This window comes from Pimephales promelas, chromosome 7, assembly GCF_988280905.1.
Source record: "Pimephales promelas chromosome 7, fPimPro1.hap1.1, whole genome shotgun sequence".
Lineage (NCBI taxonomy): Eukaryota > Metazoa > Chordata > Actinopteri > Cypriniformes > Leuciscidae > Pimephales > Pimephales promelas.
Window position 1 is genome coordinate 5,408,380 of NC_142775.1, and position 7,575 is coordinate 5,415,954.

At 35.9% G+C, this 7,575-nt stretch overlaps 1 long non-coding RNA gene across 1 annotated transcript in view; it reads left to right on the top strand.

Annotated features, from left to right (window-relative positions):
- Positions 1-6,708, top strand: part of LOC148978254 (uncharacterized) — a 55,235-nt gene extending 48,527 nt beyond the window's left edge. Inside the window, exon 4 of the long non-coding RNA XR_016169231.1 lies at positions 5,695-6,708. This is a non-coding gene — a long non-coding RNA (uncharacterized LOC148978254). The remainder of the gene's footprint in view (positions 1-5,694) is intronic.
- Positions 6,709-7,575: the final 867 nt, after the last annotated feature.

Sequence of the window (7,575 nt, forward strand, 5' to 3'; positions counted from 1 at the left end):
AATTAATTTCTTAAAGAGTGAAAGAGAGATTTGACACATTCAGAAGACTGCCGTCTCTGGGGGTGTCAGAGAGCAACCAAGAACAACATCTTTCAGACTGTTTCCTCCGTATAGCTCCAGTCTGCCTTTTTCTGTTTTACGCTCAACATAAGTTTGCTTCAACTGTACTGCCCAACAAAGCAAAAAGGCAGTAACTGCATTTTTGGTCAAACAGTTGTTATTATCATTTTCATGACATTCAAAGCATCCTTTAAACATCTTATCTCAAATGTGTGTCGTTTTGGAGAAAAATGGTAGTCGTTTGTACAGTAACTGCAAAAAGTTCGAGTTATAGTCATTTTTCTCAGTTCTGCACTCTGCATAGTTACTGCCTTTTTGCTTTGTAGGGCAGTGTATCGGTTTAACATAAATACCCATAATGTACACAAAAGGAAAAAAAAAAATACAAATTACCTATATTTAATATATCTGTTGTTTTTCTTAGCAAAGTTTCTTGGATTTTTCACTCAATATGCTCAGATTTGAAACAAACCAATACAAACTTACTTCAATATTAAATTCTCAATATTCCATCAAATTCCAGATTCAAATGATCTGCATGAGCATATTGGCATTGAAGGGTCCATGAAGAAACTTTCCAATGCACAAAAGGTTATTTAGTGGAAAAAGGTTCTTCCGATTATTAAAATGTTCTTTAGACTAAGAAAACATAGAACTGTTTATGGAAAGGCTCTTTGGGGAACCCCAAAAAATGCTCTTTATATGGCTTTCACTCTTAAAATTCAAGTTTCAAAAGGGTGTTTATGCAGCAATGCCATAGAAGAAGACGTTTTGGTTCCCCAATTAGCCTTCAACACTTCTTCTTTTTATTTTTATTTTTTTAAATGAAGTGTAAAGAACATTTAAATAATCTAAAGAACCTTTAGTGGAATGGAAAGGTTCTTCATGGAATCATCAATGCCAATAAGAACCTTTAATTTCAGGAACATTTAACTCATAGGAGTCCTGCAAAAAAGCTTTATTTTTGTAAATCCATATTCATTTTATATCTATCCTAACTGTAGTACAACAATTGACTCATTTGTGTCTAATTATTTCTCTTCAAGAGACAAACTCCATTAAGTGGAATAAAAAAAAAACGATTTCGAAGAAAAACATTTTCCCTTTCCATAAGAAAGAAAACAAAAAATGTCTCAAATGCTCATATTTGACAACATACCAATTAAATATCATTATAAAAAAATTCTTACAAAAATTCAGATTTCGGTATTATGGTTTAATGAACAACCTTTAACATCTACACTGTGAAAAAATCTTTTCATGATTTCACTGTAAAAAAATATTTTCAAGATTTCACTGTAAAAAAATATTTTCAAGATTTGTTATCATAACATATTTTCTTTTGTCAAATCAACTTTATAATAATTTATTTAGTTGAGATAACTTATTATTTTGAGTTTCTGATTATTAAATGAGTCTCCTTCACTCACTTTTTCCAGTTCAATCAACTTAAAACTTTAAGGCAACCCAGGTTACTTACTTTTTTAAGTTAAACCAACAATATTTTTTTACAGTGTAGTAATCACAACATTTTTTTCTTTTGTCAAATCAACTAAAATAATTTATGTAGTTCAGATAACATAATATTTTGAGTTTCTGGGGATTAAATCAATCTCCTTCGTTTTTCCATTTCAAATAAAGGAGATTGATTTAATCCCCAGAAACTCAAAATATTATGTTATTAGATATTATTCACTCACTTTTTCCAGTTCAAATTTTAAGTTAAACCAACAATTTTTTTGTACAGTGTATGGAGACTTTCCACTAAAAAAACCTGTTATTTAGAGGGTAAAGATTATTAGATAATTAATTCTAAATAATGTCTATACTCTTGCAGTATTTCAAAAAATTGACTCATTTGTGTTGAACTCTTGAAACATCTGACACAAACTCCATTAAGTCTATGAAATAAAAAAAGAGCAATTTCTAATAAATAACATTTTGCCCCAAGAAAGAAACAAAATGAGATCTCTTTAACATCTCAGCTGTTTCTCCAGCACAACAATATGCTAATAAAAAGACTTTTTATATGATGAATCAAACGTCTTGTTTCACCCTTCATTCACAGCAGCATTATAGATATGATCTTCATATTCATCAGTTCAGCCCATGTTTGAGATGATGGAGAAGTGTGATGTGGAGATTATCTCCAGTGAGTCGTGATCAGATGCAGTAATGACCGAATCGGGTGTGATAATACGCCATTCACCAGGCCTAATTTCAGTACCTCCAATTACAGAACAATACATAACCTCTGCATTCACAGGCAAATTACTGGAGACCAGAGTGCGTCACAGCAGACCATCTGAGACGCAGAGGAAAGACGCAAACAGAAAAAGAGAAGGGTCTGCGTGTGATCTAGCGAGTCGGTGCATGCATGTAAGCATGTTTGACCCCGGCAGACACCTTAGTCTTTATTAACACCTGCCTAACGGAGCGCTACCGCTCGGAGTCGGCTCAACCTGGCACAAACTCAACCTGTGACATCGGCAGTTAGCAGCCTCCATTTCACACATGATTAATCCGAGCGAGCGAGAGAGGGGAGGAGAGGGTGGCCCGTGTTCGGTCCGCATGGCTAAAAGGTCTTTTGAATTCCTGCGGAGAAAGCCGCGGGCAGAGTGAATGTAACCGGTTGGGGGTCACTGAGTCTTTGTGTAATTGAGGCAGTGGCAGCCGCTCTATCCTCTCCTCCTTTCAAATGGAGCGAGGGATTGTGAAGTGTGGGGAAGAGTGCCTGGAGGAGGGGTCTTTTTTTTAAATGTTTTTATGAAGGGGAGGTTAAGTTGACAAGAACAGACTGAATGTGTTCTGCTTATTTCTGCGGCACGGCCTCTACATCTTTATTGAAGATGTTACCGCGTTAAACATAGCTTGAAATCACTTGAGATCATTGTTTTTTTAAAATGATGTCATAAGTCTGTTCACAAAAACGCAAATAAGTAAATAATAAATTAAATAATTAAAAGAGTAGTTCACATTTAAAAAAAAACTTTTACATCCAAGATGTCCATGTCTTTCTTTCTTGGAATTAAGTTTTTTGATGAAAACATTCCAGAATTTTTCTCCATATAATGGACTTCAATGGGAACCAAATGGTTCAAGGTCCAAAAGACAGTTTCAGTGCAAACTGAAAACGGTTCAAAGGTCTTTAAACGACACCAGACGATGAATAAGGGTCTTATCAAACGAAACGATCGCTCATTTGATAAATAAATAACAAAGTTTAAGTTTTATAAGCTCAAATGCTCGCCTTGCTCTGTTCTGTGATGTGTGTTCGTGACTCTGAACCAAATGACTTGAAAAAAGATTTGTCCATTTTGATGAACGAGTTCGAACAGGAGAGCCAAGCTAGGCGAGCATTTGAGCTTATAAAACTTAAACTTTTTTATTTATTTTTTTAAATCACCGCTCGTTTTGCTTGATAGGACCCTTATTCATTGTCTGGAATCGTTTAAAGCCCTTTGAACAGTTTGCACTGAAGCTCTCATTTGGACCTTGAACCGTTTGGTTCCCAATGAAGTCCATTATATGCAGAAAATCCTGAAATGTTTTCATCAAAAACCTAAATTTATTTTCGACTGAAGAAAGAAAGACATGGACATCTTGGATGACATGGGGGTGAGTAAATTATCAGCAAAAGTTTTTTTTTAAAGTGAACTACTCCTTTAAGTAACACTTTTATAATTAGTATACGGTAATGAAGTATATACATACTATTATACGTGATTTCTAGTTTATAAACTGTGGTTAATACATTTAATGTTAACAATTAATTAACCGTAAATATTTCTCACTTTAGATTAGGTCACGGAAAATTGGAAAATGTCATTAATGAAGTGCTTTATTGGACATTAATTACATTAGCATTAAGAGTTCCTTAAAACGTTTACAGATACAAACAAATAAAAACAAATTACATGACATAATGCTGTCAATATGAAATAGATATAAACACTCATTTGGTCACGTTGTTCGTGGATAGAATATAGTTTGTACTGTGTGTGTGTGTGTGTGTCGGGGAAATCTTAAACAATTTGTTCAAAATCTTTAAACGATTCCAGACGATGAATAAGGGTCTTATCAAGCGAAACGATCGCTCATTTAATAAATAAATAACAAAGTTTAGGTTTTATGAGCTCAAATGCTCGCTTTGCTCTGTTCTGTGATCCTCGTTCGTGACTCTCCTGTTCGAACTCGTTCATCAAAATTAACGAACCTTTTTCCGAGTCATTTGGTTCATTCAACGAACAAAACGAAACAAATGACTCGAAAAAAAGATTCTGCCATTTTGTTAAACGAGTTTGAACATTGAACCTCATTGGTTCTTGCTGAAGCTCAAACGTGATGCGTAACACGAGAATGAACCTCATTGGTTCTTCCTGAAGCTCAAACGTGATGCGTAACACGAGAATGAACCTCATTGGTTCTTGCTGAAGCTCAAACATGATGCGTAACACGAGAATGAACCTCATTGGTTCTTGCAGAAGCTCAAACGTGATGCGTAACACGAGAATGAACCTCATTGGTTCTTGCAGAAGCTCAAACGTGATGCGTAACACGAGAATGAACCTCATTGGTTCTTGCAGAAGCTCAAACGTGATGCGTAACACGAGAATGAACCTCATTGGTTCTTGCAGAAGCTCAAACGTGATGCGTAACACGAGAATGAACCTCATTGGTTCTTGCTGAAGCTAAAACGTGATGCGTAACACGAGAATGAACCTCATTGGTTCTTGCTGAAGCTCAAACGTGATGCGTAACACGAGAATGAACCTTATTGGTTCTTGCTGAAGCTCAAACGTGATGCGTAACACGAGAATAAACCTCATTGGTTCTTGCTGAAGCTAAAACGTGATGCGTAACACGAGAATGAACCTCATTGGTTCTTGCTGAAGCTCAAACGTGATGCGTAACACGAGAATAAACCTCATTGGTTCTTCCTGAAGCTCAAACGTGATGCGTAACACAAGAATGAACCTCATTGGTTATAACTGATGTAGCTTAAATTCAGTCTGTTCATTATATAAAGCAATCGTGTCCATTTAAAAGGTTTGTGTTCTGAAAATAAACGAAAGTCATTCGGGTTTGGAACGACATGAGTAACTAAAGAGAGAACTTTTATCGTTTGGGTGAAGTATCCCTTTAAGGTTTTACCCCATTTTTACTACTTGTACCCCACTGCATAACCACTGAAACCTTAATGTAGTGTGTCACACTAATCCTTTAGAACAATACTGTAGTCTGATAAGCAAACTTCAAACAAGAATAACAAGAATTTGTGTTGTTTGCACAGGACTGTGTTTCTGCGGTGAAGCATCTGCTTTTCATTTTAAAGAAGTGTGTGTGTGTGTGTGTGTGTGACAGAGTATGCATGTTCTCGTTTGGCTGAGTGTGTGTGTGTGTGCGTGTGTGTGTGTGAGAGAGAGAGAGAGAGAGAGAGAGAGTGTGTATGTGTGTGTGTGCATGCCATCTCTATCATACCTGTGCCGTGCGCACTGCAAGGGAGCCACATTGTTCAGTGCAACATCAGGATGTCGTGCATTTAGGAAATAATTACCCAGCATCCTGCTGTTTTTAAACTCTTTTTCATCTTCTCTAATGGCTTCTTCTTCATTGGTCTCTAATCCCAAACAGGACGTAACGTGCAGAAGGAAGACGCGGCCGCTGCTGTCCCCACTGGAGCAGAGAAGACGCCAGCCTTTGATGTTACACTCAAAATTATTAATTTCCCGCACCAGGTTCCGTGTTTCATCTACATTTAAAGTCCAAATCTCCAGTTTGAGCAAAGCTTCTGTTATGCAAATCAGCAGCTAATGTGCATGCTGGGTTTGCTGGGGTTGTTTAATGTATTATTTTTTATTTTTTTTGAAAGAATTAATGACATCTGCGTCGGTTGATATTGATCTAAAATCTCGATAAATGCTCCCTGCTGCGCGTCAGATGAGATTCATGTCTTAGCGTGGCCTTCAGATCACTAGGACAAACGTTTGAGCACATGAACCAAAAACTAGATGTTTCGAAACATTTGATCTCAAAAGGAAGATCTACTAAACTTTATAAATAAAGAGATAGTTCAACAGCAATTCGTTCAACATTTACTCACCCTCATGGTGTTCAAACCCTGCATGACTGATTTCTTGCGTGAAATGAAAAATGAAGTTCAAACTGCTCTTCTCAGTTACACTTTATTTTGATGCTCCCCTTTAGACATTTTGTTGACTATTATTAACATTGCACCTATGTGTCAACTAATTAGAGTATTAGTAGAATAAGTTGGCATATAGTTGCTTATCAGTAGGATATCTGTTGAGGAGCATCACAATAAAGAGTTAACAGTTATCAAGCAGATAGTCTACTAATACTCTCTAATGAGAGTTAGTCGACATGTAGTTGCAATGTTACTTATAGTCAACAAACTGTATGAAGGGGACTATCAAAATAAAGTGTTACAAACAAAATCCGTACAACTTTAAGTCATTGACAATTATTTGTTTTGAAGATCTAAAATCTCAAATTATAAAACAAGAATGTGGTGCATTGTGATTGATCTCAAGACTTAAGAGGACTTCTTTATAAGTGATATCTGAATTACTTCTGGTTACAGCTTAAAGGAGTAGTTCACTTTTAAAAAAAACAAAAAAAAACTTTTGCTGATAATTTACTCACCCCCATGTCATCCAAGATGTCCATGTCTTTCTTTCTTCAGTCGAAAAGAAATTAAGATTTTTGATGAAAATGTTCTAGGATTTTCTCCATATAATGGACTTCAATGGGAACCAAACGGTTCAAGGTCCAAAAGACAGTTTCAGTGCAAACTGTTCAAAGGGCTTTAAACGATTTCAGACGATGAATAAGGGTCTTATCAAGCGAAACGATCGCTCATTTGAGAAAAAAATAACAGTTTAAGTTTTATAAGCTCAAATGCTCGCCTTGTTCTGTGAAGAGCGTTTGTGACTCTCCTGTTCGAACTCGTTCATCAAAATGAACAAATCTTTTTTCGAGTCATTTGGTTCACTCAACGAACGAGATGACTTGGGAAAAGATTTGTTCATTTTGATGAACGAGTTTGAACAGGAGAGTCACGAACGCGCATCACAGAACAGAGCAAGGTGAGCATTTGAGCTTTTAAACTTGAATTTTGTTATTATTTTTTTTAAATGAGCGATCGTTTCGCTTGATAAGACCCTTATTCGTCGTCTGAAATCGTTTAAAGCCCTTTGAACAGTTTGCAGTTTGCACTGAAACTCTCATTTGGACCTTGGACAGTTTGGTTCCCATTGAAGTCCATTATATGGAGAAAAATCCTGGAATGTTTTCATCAAAAACCTTAATTTCTTTTCGACTGAAGAAAGAAAGACATGGACATCTTGGATGACATGGGGGCGAGTAAATTATTCGCAAAAGTTTTTTTTTTAAAAGTGAACTACTCCTTTAATTTACTGACAAGCATTTATGATAAACTAACATATAACATTTCTATTGACACCTGTATGTCCTGTATTAGTGCTTTATATG